General features: G+C 42.1%; 1 long non-coding RNA gene across 1 annotated transcript; it reads left to right on the forward strand.

The window, feature by feature from the left end:
- The first annotated feature begins 391 nt into the window (after positions 1 to 391).
- LOC123483485 lies at positions 392 to 8,337 on the forward strand. Its single transcript, XR_006658274.1, has 4 exons — positions 392 to 411; positions 6,981 to 7,097; positions 7,920 to 8,036; positions 8,303 to 8,337. It is a non-coding gene; the product is annotated as an uncharacterized LOC123483485 (long non-coding RNA).
- The last annotated feature ends 9,063 nt before the right edge of the window (positions 8,338 to 17,400 follow it).

Here is a 17,400-nt window from a genome sequence, read left to right on the forward strand (position 1 = left end):
GAAAAGGTGAAAAATATCAGTCATGACTACATGTTCATGTGATTGCATTAAATCCTGACTGTTCGGACGTGTCTGTTAGTAAATGTTGTATTTCTAAGAGATAAAATAGAACAATTGACCTTCAATAATTAGTTGTCACTGTGTTCACCACAACCAACATGCTGCATCTCTGTTTAGGGGTCAGTGGTCTAAAATGAGTCTCTCTGGGGAGAGAGAGGAGGGTGTCCCTGCCTCTAAAATGAGTCTCTCTGGGGAGAGAGAGGAGGGGGGCCCTGCCTCTAAAATGAGACTCTCTGGGGAGAGAGAGGAGGGCATCCCTGCCTCTAAAATGAGTCTCTCTGGGGAGAGAGAGGAGGGGGGCCCTGCCTCTAAAATGAGACTCTCTGGGGAACATGACACCAAAGCTAAGAGGTGAGATGTTGTTTAAGAACTTATAAAGAGTTTATTTCTAAAACGTTATATCCACAATTTTTCACGTTTTTTATTTTTCGTCAGAAATGATTGCTTATGGGTACCTTCATGTGTCAAAAATGTTGACAATATTACCATTATATCAACACACTCTTCACTCCTGTTTAAACCAAAAAGGGTTCTATCGCTTGCTTAATATATGGAACCACTAAAAGTTCTATATAGAAACCTTTTATAGGGTTCTTTAATCAGAACTCTAGAGGTTCTTCTTCCCTGAACCAAAATGGTTCCATATAGAACCCTGCAAGGTGCCATTTATGAATTATGGCTACTACTATTAAATAGGAATATTTTTAGCTAGAATATAATTTATAGGAAAATAGGAATGGTTGAAAAATCCCAATATTCATAAAAAATTATCCTTAGAAATAGCAGTGCTGGGGGTTTGGAAAGCCATAGTCAGTCAAACAAAAATAGAATAATACTCTTATGAAAAATATTGACCTTTAATTTAGTCTGTGGATACTATGCGACTAGAAAGGTTTTAAATGCATGTATGACATCACAGCACAGTTGAAAAAAATATGGCAGGTGGAAATCAAAAGAGGATGTTCTATGGAGATAGGTGGGCGGGGCTGAGAGTAGCAGAGGGGTGGGATTTAAAAAGATCATGATCGGTAATAGTCATTAATGTAAACACTATAGATGTCTGAGTACTATCTATCCAAAATGTAATGTGTATAAGTAATTATTATTATTATTATTATTATTATTATTATTATTATTATTATTATTATTATTATATATATAAAAAAGTAATTACTGTGTATAAAAGTATTGTAGAATTGTAGAATTGATCTTGGTTATATGCAAACACACTGGTGGCCAGGGAGGCATCTCTTTGTTTGAACGATGGCCCACGCCAACTCTGCCTGACTTCTTTACAATACAATACATTACAATACAATACAACTTTGTCCATTAGTTCCAGCAAACAACAAAAACATGTATTCTGCTCCGTTCTTAACCCCCCCAAACAGCAGACCTCACACATACAGTTGAGACCAGCACAGGTTCAAGCTGCAGTGCAGCGCCCCTGGATGGAGAGCATGTTGTGTGGTTAAGGGTCTTGCTCAAGGGCCCAACGAAAGGTGAATGTTTTGAGGACGTGAACCCAGCAGCCCTCCAGGGGTCAGATCAATTCCGCCCGTTCTTTCCAGCGCCTGGCCCGGGATTCAAACTGGACACTTTTCGGCCACAGGTCCAACGCCTGCCACAGCTACAACTCATTTGCCGCTGGGCAAAAACCTGAGTTAATATTCAGAAATAAGCATGAGTTAATCTGCCAAAATGAAGACAAAATGTTATGCAGACATCATTATTATGATAACATACATGCAGTTGACATCAGCAGCAGCCACAAGAGAGAGCATCTGATAGTTCTGGGTAACTGCCAGACTGAGCAAAACATACTATAGATGGTGTGTTAAAAGACATGTAATGATTAACTAGGCTATTGAATCACCAACACTTATTATACATAATTATTATACAGAAATCATTGTCAAAAGCTGAAGAGAAACTGTTGCATGTAGGTCTATATTATTTATGGATTGATCATTTTAACTACATATTTTTAACTACTCCAAAGCAATTACATGTGGCACAGGAACCACTGACTCGCTGCATTATTCTATAGTATTATCAAGACACCTGCTGTTAACTCTTAACGGGTTAGTACAGCTCATGAGGTGTCCTAAATATCTGCCGACTAGAGACTTCATGCATAGCTTTAATTTATACCCATAAGAGTAGAATGGCTGATACAACACTTATACGACCAATTTTCTACTCTGAGACGTGTTAGAAATTGCGTAATTCAAATCTGGTATTGGAATAAGAATCAAGAGATCTTCAATCCAAGCTTAATTTATTATATGCAAAATGTATGTATGATAAGTATGAAGGTTCGTATATACGGGTCCACTGAAATACCTCGCAGGGCACTCAGAGAACTAATCCATTGTTACCGGTTCTTCCTCAAATACTCTGACAGAGAGAGTTCCCAGCTCTCTGCTGGCCAATCAGAGTAGACGCTGAGCGTGGTTTAGACTTACTCAGCCAATCTGTTGGCGCACGGGTTGGTCCCAACCCCTCTGCGCTCCACTTGTTGCACACTGTTGCCAGGCATAAGTTTATCATAACAACCTGTGGAGTCAGCACCCAAAAGACACCATTCCACTGTACTACGTTCAAGGACGGTTCACAGACAACAAAGAGGCAGTGTTCGTATCTGTGAGAAATACAAGTCTTATCTATAAGAAATACAAGTTTTATCTCATCCTAGCCCCTAACGTTCCTCACATGAATCACAGCCTGTTATGTGAAACAATTTATATCAGTATAGTTCAAACCTATGCTCCTCATTAATACATTCCTTCTAAGCTATTCATCACTTCAATCCGATTATGAGAAAACAAATCCCAACAGACGCTTTTTGGGATATGGGCCCAGATCTCAAAATATTGTTATAAAAAAACTTTGAATGTTTGTTTTACATATAAAAAATATAAAAAAATGCATTTTACTAATGTAAGCCACTGTAAAGACTGGGTTTAGTTTATTGTGTTGCTTTGCTCATGTCCGCGTTCTGGAATTGTCCGCGTCCTCCTACAGAACTGTCCGCATCCACGTACAGAACTGTCCGCGTCCACGTACGGTTTGGCGCCAAGCATATTGTCCAGTTACGCGCAGAGTGGGCTGAGGTGATCTTGGGGAACAACGACAGAGTTCGATAGAGTGTTGAGATGCCGAAGTTTATTGTTCAATTTGCTTTTTGCTTTACAGTCAGGGACAGTATGAGTGTAGCCAGATCCTTTTCACTCGCTATTCTTGTTTAATTGTGTGGTTCACCGGATTCGTCATCATCCTCGAGGGACAGACGAACGACCTGCTACATCTAGCTAAGCTAGCTACTCTACCAGCAGCATCCTAGTTATCCTAGCTACCACTACATCATCACCGGCTGCCTGCATTTCTTGTGGACCGATGGAGCTCCCTGGTTGTTTCTTCCACCTGTTAAATACCGTGGAGGGCTTCTCCCTCTCTCGTTGACGGATGCTGGCTACGCTCCCTCTGTCAGGTTCTCCTCTCTTCACTAGATGGATGGTAACTTTAGTGTTTAACCCCTCTGTGTCCAAGGACTGAACTTTTGAATATTATTTTCGGGGCGTCTCAAGTGACATTTTTTATAACGTTTATTTCTGATAAAATTAGTTAATTTTATCCGCCATGGAGCCCAGTTTCATAATATTACCTTCTGTCCCTGGTTATGAAGTAATCGCGAAAAAACAGGCCTTATGTTTGGGCATTTTTCACCCTACCAGCTCCTATTAGTTCTATTGAGCTCCGTCACACCGACTCGCCTTCAGAACGTTCTATTCCCAGTCCATTTTTCTGCGTCACAATGCCAGCTTCACTATTGTTATCAATGAGACCTGCCTGCGTTAACCCTGTAGGTTTACCCCAGGTAACTTATTATTACCAAGGTTACTGCTACTTGGTGAGCGCTAACCCTGTAGGTTTACCTCAGGTAACTTATTATTACCAAGGTTACTGCTACTTGGTGAGCGCGCTCACTGTTAACCTAAGTACATGTTGTGGTGAGCCACAGTCTAAGCAGTGTTGTCTGGCGCAAAGCCATCAAACATTAAACATTTTCTGGTCATGGTTAAACATATTTGTTTTAAGAAAAAAGTCTACAATCTAAACAAAACACATGTCCCTGTCCTCTTTTTCAAGATTTAAACAGCCAGAAGACATTTTTTAATTAAGAAATAACCATTTTTCTGATGACTTGTTGTTTCTAAATGGCTGCTGGGTAATTTGATATGCATCGAAATCTTCGTTCATAGGCATCAAATTGAGCGAATGCTGCACAGGTTCACTGAGTTGCAAACCAAATGGGTATATTGGGGTGATTGTTGTCTAATCGGGTGGTCTAGCTGATGGATTTGTAGATCCGACGCAATTGCTACCTCAGATTATGAGCCTAGCAAGTGTCATATAGCTCAGTTGGTAGAGCATGGCGCTTGCAACACCAGGGTTGTGGGTTCGTTTCCCACGGGGGGCCAGTATGAAAATGTATGCACTCACTAACTGTAAGTCGCTCTGGATAAGAGCGTCTGCTAAATATGTAAAATGTAAATGTAAAATGAATGAATGTAGTACCCACAGATGGCCAAAGGGAGGCGCAAGAGTGCTATAAACCCATACTGTTTTTTGCCATAAAAACCCTAAACCTAACAATCAATCAAATGTATTTATAAAGCCCTTTTTACACCAGCAGATGTCACAAAGTTCTATACAGAAACTCTTACCCTACTTATAAACTATTTTAGCCGTAACACTAACCCCTAATTCTAGGGTAGGGTAGCCTAGAACACGTTTAGAAACTATTTTAGTAATAATATTATCTTAGTAAATACAATTATAGTATTAAATAGTGTTTTGATTATTTTGTTGTTATTTTATTATATGTATAATAGCAAGACAGAACACTTGATAAATAAGACACATTTGTTTTATTTTTCAAATGTGGTTGAATTGGGTGACCTAGTAACCTCTGTGTGAAAGTCCAGCAATTGGCGTGGGGCAGGTTTGAGACTGATCTAATACACTTTATTTCTCAGCTGCCTCACCAATGTCTGTACGTGAATTAATAACTTTTAATAGCTAAATATTTCCAATAGATGACAGCATAAGACCACGAAGCATCAGTTATAGGCTACAAGCAGCCATATGATTGACATAAAATAGCATGCAACCAAATACTATATGTCCCATGATTTTCTGAAATGGTCACTCATTACTTTAGTTAGCTATATATCTCGTATTAGGCCTGTGATGCTTTTGGAAGAGCAATTAAATAGTGACTATAGCAGGTGTTGAACCCCGGGTAAATAATCACTAGTCAGATGCTCCAACCTCAACCCTAGTATACATGCATTTAAAAATATCTAATTGTCGATTAAACAACCTCGGAATAGATAAGACAAGAGTGCGTCTTCCAGCCCACCAATAAATTACATCATGCAACCCTCGCGGTTAGCAAATGTACCTCAACATGCCCCTCACTTGTGCTAGAAGTGCTCGCTGCTGGTTGATGAATCTGACAATTAATGTACTAGGAAAATACGTTTTTCTCGACCAGAGGTGACTAAATTAATGATCAGGCTTATTGATAATCGTTATAGTAATGAAGTATAATTTCAAAACAGGAGCATAAAAACAGCTAATTATAATAAACATGAATCATCATTATATTATTTCACAGTAATCTGTTAAATGCTTTTTCAGTCGTTCCTCTTGCTAGCAGTGTGGGAAAGGGACAGTAAAGCGTGTGCAGGAGATTTTCCTGTGAGGGGGCGTGGTGGTGTATCCAGGGAGAAAACTAAACTGATCTTCTGAAATGTCATTTGTGGTCTTATGCTGCCATCTATTGGAATTATTTAGTAACTGCAGTAGTACTGAATAAAGTATATCCTTACTAAAGTAGTAATTACTCAGAATTTCAAAATATGACATTTTCTAGTTCATTCTACCACTTACAACCATAACATAACCATTTATAGCAAACAATGAAACTGACATAAACCAAAAACACCATACATTTAGTTAACTATATATATATATACTATTTATTTAGATGGGTGACATTATCTGCCAAAGTAACACCACTGTAGATAAAGAAGAGCTCTCCAGTAGGTGTACCAAAACTTTCAAAGGCCATTTTCTCAAAGAGAGGTTACAAGTTTATCATCTTTCAAAGCAGAATTACTTTCCCATTGTTCCTCAACTGTAGTGTATGATATACCTTTTTCTAGCTGAGTCTCTACTTTTATCCAATGTAAAAAACACAAATTTTAAATTTTGCTACATAAAATTGAGCTGATCGGTCACATTTGACTATGTAAAACTTAGCAGTACTACCTATTTCTCTGAGAGTGAGGCACTTATTTCTCTGAGAGTGAGGCAGATATATATATTATTACTGTGTAAAACCTAGCAGTACTACTTATTTCTCTGAGAGTTAGGCAGATATATATTATTACTGTGTAAAACCTAGCAGTACTACTTATTTCTCTGAGAGTGAGGCAGATATATTATATTATTACTGTGTAAAACCTATCAGTACTACTTATTTCTCTGAGAGTGAGGCAGATATATATTATTACTGTGTAAAACCTAGCAGTACTACGTATGTCTCTGAGAGTGAGGCAGATATATAGCATTGTGCAAAGAAACATGATTATTTGTCTCTCTGAAATGAAACCATCAAGTGATAGATTTTAAACAAATACGTGGCTGTCATTGAACAACCCCATGCCATGATTAGATAGTGAAAAAACACACCAATCTCTTTCAGAATTTCTTTAAACAATAAAAGCTAATTTACCAACATTCCTGAAAATGGATATATAGCGTTTTGGAATGAAACTCTTCTCATGTTTCCCCATCTGAACTCAGAGTAGATGAGAGACGTAATGTTTGTCTCTGTTGTGTTGAAGCCCAATCAAGCAGGAGAGACCAGCCTCCCCTGTACCCAGCTGTGTGTCCATGAAGAGTGACAAATCTATGGAACCTCCTATAAAGTTTAGAGAGGGAGACTTTTCTACTGAACAAAGGTAAGAAGCACTCATGGGTCATGGTCAGTGAGTTAAACAACACTGTCTCTAGTCATTTCTCCTCTCCCATTTTACCATTTCTTTTTGTTGTTTTCATAATCCATAGGCTAAACCTTTTTTCCATTTTCATAGTCCTAAAACAATATTAAACAAACACTACATTCCCTCCCTGTGTGTGTGTGTGTGTGTGTGTGTGTGTGTGTGTGTTTGTGTGTGTGTGTGTGTGTGTGCACTCCCTGGATGAGGAGATGTAATCTCTATCCTAATTGCCTAGTCACTTTTACCCCTACCTACATGTACATATTACCTCTATTACCTGGTACCTTGCACATTGACTCAGTACTGGTACTCCTTGTATATAGTCTAGTTATTACCTCAACTACCTGGTACCCCTGGACATTGACTCAGTACTGGTACTCCTTGTATATAGTCTAGTTATTACCTCAACTACCCGGTACCCAGCACATTGACTCAGTACTGGTACTCCTTGTATATAGTCTAGTTATTACCTCAACTACCTGGTACCCCTGCACATTGACTCAGTACTGGTACTCCTTATAGCCTCATTATTGTTATTTTATTGTGTTACTATTTCCTTTTTCTATTTAGCAACTTTTTTTTACTTTTAACTCTGCATTGTTGGGAAAGGACTGAGGAAGGATTTCACGGTAAAGTGTACACCGGTTGTATTCGGATAAAATATAATTGACCAACATTTCTGAAAATGGATATATAGCGTTTTGGAATGTAACTCTTCTTATGTTTCCCCATCTTAGCTCAGAGTAGATGAGAGATGTAATGTTTGTCTCTGTTGTGTTGAAGCCCAATCAAGCAGGAGAGACCAGCCTCCCCTGTACCCAGCTGTGTGTCCATGAAGAGTGACTGGTCTATGGGTCTACCTATGAAGTTTAGAGAGGAAGACTTTTCTAGTGAACAAAGGTAAGAAGAACTCATGGGTCATGGTCAGTGAGTTAAACAACACTGTCTCTAGTCATTTCTCCTCTCCCATTTTCCCATTTATTTTTGTTGTTTTCATAATCCATAGGCTAATCCTTTTTTTTTCATTTTCAGAGTCCTGAAACAATATTAAACAAACACAACATTCCCTCCTGTGTGTGTGTGTGTGTGTGTGTGTGTGTGTGTGTGTGTGTGTGTGTGTGTGCACTCCCTGGATGAGGAGATGTAATCTCATGTTTTGTCCGCAGAAACCAACAGGAGAGATCAGAGTCAGAGATTCTCAGTGGTCAGTCTTCCCAGAGTCATCAAACAGACCTGGCCTCCATATTCAGTGTATGTGGTCCTGTTATGTACATTTGTTTTTGTTTACCTCAAGTAAAGTTGATCTGTCAATCATTCATTCATGTGTTAATGAGAAAGCATTTAGTCTCTTGCTTAACTTATTTACTTGATTTATTTCAGTTGCTTGAAGAGAATATTATGACATTTGTGAAGAAACGAGCTGAAGATGTTCAAGAGGATTCTTAGTCCAGAACTCCCAGAAGGCTTTGAGAGTCAGAAGCAGGATAAGGAAGTGGTGGATGCTGAAGATGAGAAGCAGGAGAGCAGTGCCAGAGAGGGGGCTCTGAAGATCACACTGCACGTCCTGAGGAAAATGAACCAGAAGGAGCTTGCTGAAACACTGAAGAAAAGTAAGAGCTGTCTGCCATATGTTGAATGCTGTTTTATAACGAACATTTAAAAGCTGTAGCTAAAGTACAGCTAAAGTAGCTGTGTAACTCAGTGATATTGTAGCAGCCTTAACACAACATCTAGTGACCTCATCAAGTAGCAGCAGGGATGTGTTGTGTTGAGAGAGAGAGAGAGAGCGAGAGAGAGAGAGAGAGAGAGAGAGAGAGAGAGAGAGAGAGAGAGAGAGAGAGAGAGAGAGAATACCAATCTGTAATGCATTATGAAAACATGTACACATTTATACAGTAAGTTAAGAGAACAAAGTATTTTTATTAAAAACTTTATAACAGTCCTACAATACTGTAGGCATTAAAACATACGTAATATTAATATCCTCTGTGTTATTTCTTCATTCAGATGAGCTTGCTGTGATTTGCCAACGTGAACTCAAATCTAATCTAAAGAAGAAGTTTCAATGTGTATTTGAGGGGATCGCTAAACAAGGAAACCCAACACTTCTCAATAAGATCTACACAGAGCTCTACATCACAGAGGGTGGAACAGGAGAGGTCAATAATGAACATGAGCTGAGACAGATTGAGACAACAACCAGGAAACAAGCAAGACCAGAGACTGCAATCAAATGTAACGACATCTTCAAACCCTTAACTGGAACTTATCAGAACTGTGCTGACAAAGGGAGTCGCTGGCATTGGAAAAACAGTCTCTGTGCAGAAGTTCATTCTGGACTGGGCTGAAGGAAAAGCAAATCAGGATGTCCAATTTGTATTTTCATTCCCTTTTCGGGAGCTGAATTTGATGAAAGGTGAAAAACACACTTTCATTGAACTTCTCAATCACTTCTCAATCGAAACCAGAGAATCAAGAATCTCCAACTACGACAAGTACACATTTCTGTTCATCTTTGATGGTCTGGATGAGTGCCGACTGCCCCTAGACTTCCAGAAGAACAAGATCTGTTGTGACGTCACAGAGTCAACCTCAGTGGATGTTCTGCTGAGAAATCTCATCAAGGGAAATCTGCTTCCCTTTGCTCTCCTCTGGATAACTACCCGACCTGCAGCAGCCAATAAGATCCCTTCAGTGTGTGTTGACCAGGTGACAGAGGTACGAGGGTTCAATGACCCACAGAAGGAGGAGTACTTCAGGAAGAGATTCAGTGATGAGGACCTGGCCAGCAGAATCATCTCACACATAAAGACATCAAGGAGCCTCCACATCATGTGCCACATTCCAGTCTTCTGTTGGTTTCTCTGCAATAGTCCTTGAACACATGTTGAAACATAAGAGAGAAGAGATGCCCAAGACTCTGACTGAGATGTACACACACCTTGTGGAGTTTCATACCAAACAGAAGAATGATAAGTATCTTGGGAAAGAAGAGACAGGTCCACACTGGAATAAAGAGAGCATTCTGTCACTGGGAAAACTGGCTTTTCAACAGCTTGTGAATGGCAATCTGATTTTCTATGAAGAAGACCTGAAAGAGGCTGGCATTGATGTCAATGAAGCCTCAGTGTACTCAGGATTGTGCACACAGCTCTTTAAAGAGGAATCTGGGCTGTACCAGGACAAGGTGTACTGCTTTGTGCATCTGAGCATTCAGGAGTTTCTGGCTGCTGTATATGTGTCCTTCTCATTCATCAACAACAACGAGAATCTAATGGCCAAGCCTCAATCAACGTCCAGCAACTTTTCTGTGAGGATCAGACAGAAGCGTCAAGTTACAGTCTACAAGAGTGCTGTGGATAAAGCCTTACAAAGTGAGACAGGAAACATGGACCTTTTCCTCCGCTTCCTTCTGGGCCTCTCACTGGAGTCCAATCAGAAGCACTTACGAGGTCTACTGACAAAGACAAGAAGCAGCTCACAGAGCCATGAAGAAACAGTCAAGTACATCAAGGAGAAGATCAGGGAGAATCCCTCTCCCAGAGAGGTGCATCAATCTGTTCCACTGTCTGAATGAACTGAATGACCATTCTCTAGTGGGGAGGAGATCCAAAGCTACCTGAGATCAGGAAGTCTCTCAGAAGAAGAACTGTCACCTGCACAGTGGTCAGCTCTGGTCTTTGTGTTGCTGACTTCAGAAAAGGAGCTAAATGTGTTTGACTTGAAGAAATACTCCAGATCAGAGGAAGGTCTTCTGAGGCTGCTGCCAGTGGTCAAAGCCTCCAGAGCTGCTCTGTGAGTAAATACAATTATTCATCAGTAAGAAATATTCAGTTTAGAGAAAAATATATATTATCATATGTATATAATATTATATTGAAAAACTAATTGAATCACTGCATTGATGTTCACATTAGTATAACAATATGACCATACAATTCTAGGAGCGTCACGTTCGTTGAGTAAATGGTCGGAACAAGTATGCGTACATGTTTAATAAATGTAATAAACACAAAACAACAAAGGCAATGTAACGTGAAGTTCTAATGGGCTAAACTAAACAAGGCAAACCAGAAACAAGATCCCACAAACAAAGGTAGGCAAAATGGCTGCCTAAGTATAATCCCCAATCAGAGACAACGATCGACAGCTGCCTCTGATTGGGAACCAACATAGATAAATATAATCTAGAATATAAACATATATATATACACATTCTAGAAAATACACAAATGTTCACGCCCAAACAAACTAGAGTCTCAGGACAAGGAGACAGAAGATGAATATATATGTTGTTTGAGAGACTAAACCATTAAATTAAGTGTGTTTGTGAAATCATGATGATCTCTTTGTCAGGCTGTCAGGCTGTGGAGTCACAGAGGAAGGCTGTGCTTCTCTGGTCTCAGCTCTGAAGTCAAACCCCTCACACCTGAGAGAGCTGGATCTGAGTAACAATGACCTGAAGGATTCAGGAGTGAAGCTACTCTCTGCTGTCCTGGGGAATCCCCACTGTAAACTGGAGACTCTGAGGTCAGTATTCCTGTAGTTGGTCAACAAGTGATAACTGTTCACCAGATCCACATGTGTTTACCAGGCACACATAGTCCACACCATATGTGTTTGGACAGTGAAGCTTACAGTTTTACATTTGGTGCTATGCTACAGCATTTTGGATTTGAGATAGAATGTTTCATATTAGGTGACAGTACAGAATGTCACCTTTTATTTGAGGATATTTTCAGACATATCTGTGTTACTGTTTAGAAATTAAATCACTTTATGTGTCTAGTTCTCCCATTTGAAAAATATGTAATAATTTGGACATATTCACTTATATTGTATTAAAGTAGTCATAAGTTTAGAATTTGGTCCCATATTCCTTACCTGCAGTGATTACCTCAAGCTTGTGATTCTACAAACTTGTTGAATGCATTTGCAGTTTGTTTTGGTTGTGTTTTGGATGATGTTTTTCCTATTAGAAACTGAATGGTGAATAATGTCCTGTCATTTTGGAGTCACTTCACTTGTATTGCCAGTAAGAATAGAAGATGTTTCTGAACACTTCTACATTCATGTGGATGCTACTAGGATTATGAATAATCATGAATGAATGGTGAATGATGATGAATGTGAAAGTAACAGAGGAACAAGGATCATACCCCCTCTGTTATTGGTAATGGTGAGAGGTTAGCATGTTTTGTTGTAGCCTCTGTAACTTTCTCACTCATTATTATTCATGATTCATTCATGATGTTTCTTAATCATGGCATCATCAGGATTAATTTAGTAGTGTTTAGAAACATGTTATCTACTCACTTAGACAGAAAATTACTCCAGTCATCATCCACCATTCAGTTACTATTGGACAAAACATAACCCAAAACACAACCAAAACAAACTGCAAATGCAACCAATGAGTTTGGGACCAAATACTCAACTGATATATCTGAAAATGTTGAAAAAATATACTGCCACTATTTTCACCACCAAAGAATAGCAGTGTGATTTTAATATGATTTGACTCTTTGCAGGCTGTCAGGATGTCTAGTCACAGAGGAAGGCTGTGCTTCTCTGGTCTCAGCTCTGAGGTCAAACCCCTCACACCTGAGAGAGCTGGACCTGAGCTACAATCACCCAGGAGACTCAGGAGTCAGACTGCTCTCTGCTGGACTGGAGGATCCACACTGCAGACTCGAGAAACTCAAGTATGTAGAGGGTTTATGTCAATGTTCATATCAGACATGTTGGAGTTATCAGGCTAGTTAAGACAAACATTCTGACCACCACTTGGACTAAGTTATATAAAGACTGTGTGTGTGTGTGTGTGTGTGTGTGTGTGTGTGTGTGTGGGTGTCCAGTGTGTGTGTGTGTGTGTGTCCAGTGTGTGTGTGTGTGGGTCCAGTGTGTGTGTGTGTGGGTCCAGTGTGTGTGTGTGTGTCCAGTGTGTGTGTGTCCAGTGTGTGTGTGTGTCCAGTGTGTGTGTGTCCAGTGTGTGTGTGTGTCCAGTGTGTGTGTGTGTGTGTGTGTGTGTGTGTGTGTCCGGTGTGTGTGTGTGTGTGTGTGTGTGTCGTGTGTGTGTGTCTTTGTCCAGTGTGTGTGTGTGTGTTTGTGTGTGTTTGTGTCCAGTGTGTGTGTGTGCACGTGTATCAGTACACACACTGGACACACACACACACACACACACACACACACACACACTGGACACAAACACACAAAGGACACACACACACACAAAGGACACACACACACACACACACTGGACAAACACACACACCGGACACACACACACACACTAGACAAACAAACACACACTGGACACACACACACACTGGACAAACACACACACTGGACAAACACACACACTAGACACACACACATACACTAGACATACACACACACACACTGGAAACACACACACAATAGACACACACACACACTGGACAAACACACACACACACACACACACACACAAACACACACACACACTGGATACACACGCACACACACACACACTGGACACACACACACACACACACACACACTGGACACACACACAAACACACTGGACACACACTGGACACACACAAACACACAGACTTACTCACAATGGACACACACACACACTGTAAACACACACACTGGACACATACACACAAAGGACACACACACGCACACAAACACACACTGGACACACACTAACACACACACACACACTGGACACACACACACACACACACACAAGGATTCATTTAGTAGTGTTTAGAAACATGTTATCTACTGTTAATAATGATACTTTAATTCATGTATATACAGTACCAGTCAAAAGTTTGGAAACACCTACTCATTCAAGGGTTTGTCTTTATTTTTACTATTTTTTCCATTGTAGAATAATAGTGAAGACATTAAAACTTTGAAATAACAAACATGGAATAATGTAGTGTCACGATTTAACTAGATGTGAACCCAAATGCAGACTACTACACCGAGCCAGAGAAGGTTTAACAGGTTTATTTACAATGTGCAATCCACGATCCTGGGAGGAGGAGGGGGACGAGAGGGCGGGCACAGAGGGCTAACCGACACAGGCTTGATCTGGGAAACATGAAAAGTGGAATGAACCCGTAGGGAGGCAGGAAGCTGTAGTTTAACCGCGCAGGGGTTAACAATAGACAGTATCTTGAACGGTCCTATAAAACGCAGGCGCCATCTTCTTAGACTCCACTTTCAATGGAAGGTCACGTGACTTAAGCCATACCTCTTGACCAGGAGAGTAACCGGGAGCCTGGGACCGGTGACGGTTGGCTTGCCTCTGCATGTACTGACGAGCTTCGGGACAGAGCTACCCTGGCCTTCCTCCAGACCTGGAAGCAGCGGCGCATGTGGGACTGCACCGAGGGTACCGCCAGTTCCCTCTCTTGAGAAGGGAACAGGGGAGGTTGATAACCCAGAGCACACAGAAAGGGAGACAAACCAGAGGAAGCGTTAGTCAAGGTGTTGTGAGCATATTCCACCCAGGGGAGCATGGAGCTCCATGACCCAGGGTTAGACCCTGTGACACAGCGGAGAGCGGTCTCCATCTCCTGGTTCGCTCTCTCGGCTTGCCCGTTGGTCTGGGGGTGATATCCAGAGGACAGGCTGGATGTAATGCCCAAAGCTTTACAGAAAGCTTTCCATACCTGGGAGACAAACTGGGGACCCCTGTCAGAGACAATATCAGTGGGTAGACCATGCGAGCGGAACACATGTTCACCCAAAATATCAGCCGTTTCTCTGGCAGTGGGCAGTTTATGTAGGGCCAAAGAATTTACAAACTTAGAAAAACGATCAATCACCGTAAGAATGACAGTCTTTCCAGACAAGGGGGGAAGTCCAGTGACAAAATCCAAAGCAATGTGGGACCAGGGCCGGCTGGGTATTGGCAGAGGTCTTAGATGACCAGCGCTGGCCTGGGTGGAGTTCTTACTTCGTGCACAGACCGTACAAGCAGCAATGAAGGCTTGAGTGTCCGCCTCCATCCTGGGCCACCAGAACTTCCGTCGCACAAAGTCAAGGGTCCGAGTAACTCCAGGGTGACAGGTAAGGGGAGACGAGTGAGCCCACTGAAGTACCTGGGAGCGAACAGACTCAGGGACAAACATCCGGTTAGGAGGACCCCTCCCAGGGTCAGCTTGATGATGTTGAGCCTGTCTAACAATCCCTTCGATGTCACATGTGATGGCCGCAATACTGCAGGTAGGAGGCAAGATGGGTTCAGGGTTACTACCAGTATCAACTGCAGAATAAACACGAGACAGGGCATCAGGCTTGATGTTGCGTGACACAGGACGGTAAGACAGAGAAAAATTGAATCTCCCAAAAAATAGTGCCCACCTGGCTTGACGGGGGTTGAGCTGCTTCGCTGACTGGATGTATGCCAGATTCTTATGATCCGTCCCCTCCAGCCAATGCCTCCACTCTTCGAGAGCCAGCTTCACGGCGAGCAGTTCACGATTGCCAACATCGTAATTCCTCTCTGCCTGAGAAAGTTTCCATGAAAGGAAAGCACAGGGATGCAGTTTGTTATCTTCCGGTGAACGTTGTGACAACACCGCACCTACCCCAGTGTCGGATGCATCCACCTCCACGACAAACTGGCGGTCGGGGTCCGGCTGCATCAGAATGGGAGCTGAGGCGAAGCGATGTTTCAGTTCTTCAAACGCTGCTTCGGCCCCTTCATTCCAAGCGAACGGTCGTGCGATGGAGGTGAGAGCGGTGAGTGGCGCCGCAATGCGGCTGTAGTCCTTGATGAACCTCCTATAGAAGTTCGCAAACCCCAGGAATCGTTGAAGTTGTTTGCGGGTGGAGGGGGCTGGCCAGTCCGTGACAGCAGAGATTTTAGCTGGGTCCATCCGCAACTCCCCCTGAGCTATTATGTAACCCAAAAAATAGGTCTCAGACACATGAAATTCACATTTCTCCGTCTTCACAAACAGTTTGTTCTCCAACAACATTTGCAACACCTGGCGCACATGCAGTTCATGTTCCTGGGAGGACTGTGAAAAAATCAGGATATCATCCAGATAGACAAAAACAAACCGATTCAACATGTCCCGAAGGACATCATTGACTAGTGCCTGAAAAATGGCAGGTGCATTGGACAACCCAAAAGGCATCACCAGGTACTCAAAATGTCCCAAGGGTGTGTTGAAGGCAGTCTTCCATTCATCACCTTTACGAATGCGCACCAGGTGATACGCATTTCGTAGATCCAGTTTAGTAAAGATAGTTGCACCATGAAGGAGGGGAAAAGCAGAATTAATTAAAGGCAGAGAATAATTGTTCTTAATGGTGATGTTGTTAAGTCCACGGAAATCAATACAGGGTCTGAGGGTCTTATCCTTCTTAGCCACAAAAAAGAATCCCGCTCCTACAGGTGACGAGGAGGGACGAATAATACCTGCCGCCAAGGAGTCCCGCATGTAGTTCTCCATAGCCTCCGTCTCCAGGCGGGAGAGATTGTACAGGCGACTGCTGGGGAGAGGGGCTCCTGGCTGGAGGTCAATGGCGCAGTTGTAAGGCCGGTGAGGAGGAAGAGAAGTAGCTCTGTGTTTGCAGAAAACGGATGCCAGGTCATGATACACGTCAGGGACAGCAGAAAGATCCATGGACTCCAGTGGAGGTTGAGGCACAGTGCTGGCAGGGGTCTGAGCAGAACACAAACAATTCACATGACAAAATGTGCTCCATGAAACAATTCTACCTGTCACCCAATCAATGTGTGGATTGTGTCTTATGAGCCAGGGGGATACCAAGGACCAGGGGGTCTGTGGGCAGTCAATTATGTGAAATTGAATGTTCTCCTGATGATTACCCGACACTCTGAGACAAACAGGAACAGTCTGATGAGTAATACGGGTCAACAATTGTCCATTTAGACCCTTAGCCTGCAGCGGATGGTCCATAGGAACAGTCTCCAAATCCATTTGTTGAGCCAACTCTCGATCCAAAAAGCTTTCATCGGCACCAGAGTCAACCAGCGCACTAACAGAGAAATTCTGGGACTGCCACTGGAGGGATGCCTGGAGCAGAATGCGGGGAGAAGAGGAAGAATCCGCTGCTCGGCTCACCAAAACTTCTCCCAATAATGATGAGCCGGCCCTTTTCCCGGACGAACTGGGCAGGACGGAACGAAATGACCAGCTTCTCCACAATACAGGCAGACCCGAGCCTGAATACGACGTGCACGCTCCCCTGAGGACAACCGTGCACGACCCACCTCCATGGC

This window comes from Coregonus clupeaformis, unplaced genomic scaffold (genome assembly GCF_020615455.1).
Source record: "Coregonus clupeaformis isolate EN_2021a unplaced genomic scaffold, ASM2061545v1 scaf0134, whole genome shotgun sequence".
In the NCBI taxonomy this organism is placed as follows: domain Eukaryota; kingdom Metazoa; phylum Chordata; class Actinopteri; order Salmoniformes; family Salmonidae; genus Coregonus; species Coregonus clupeaformis.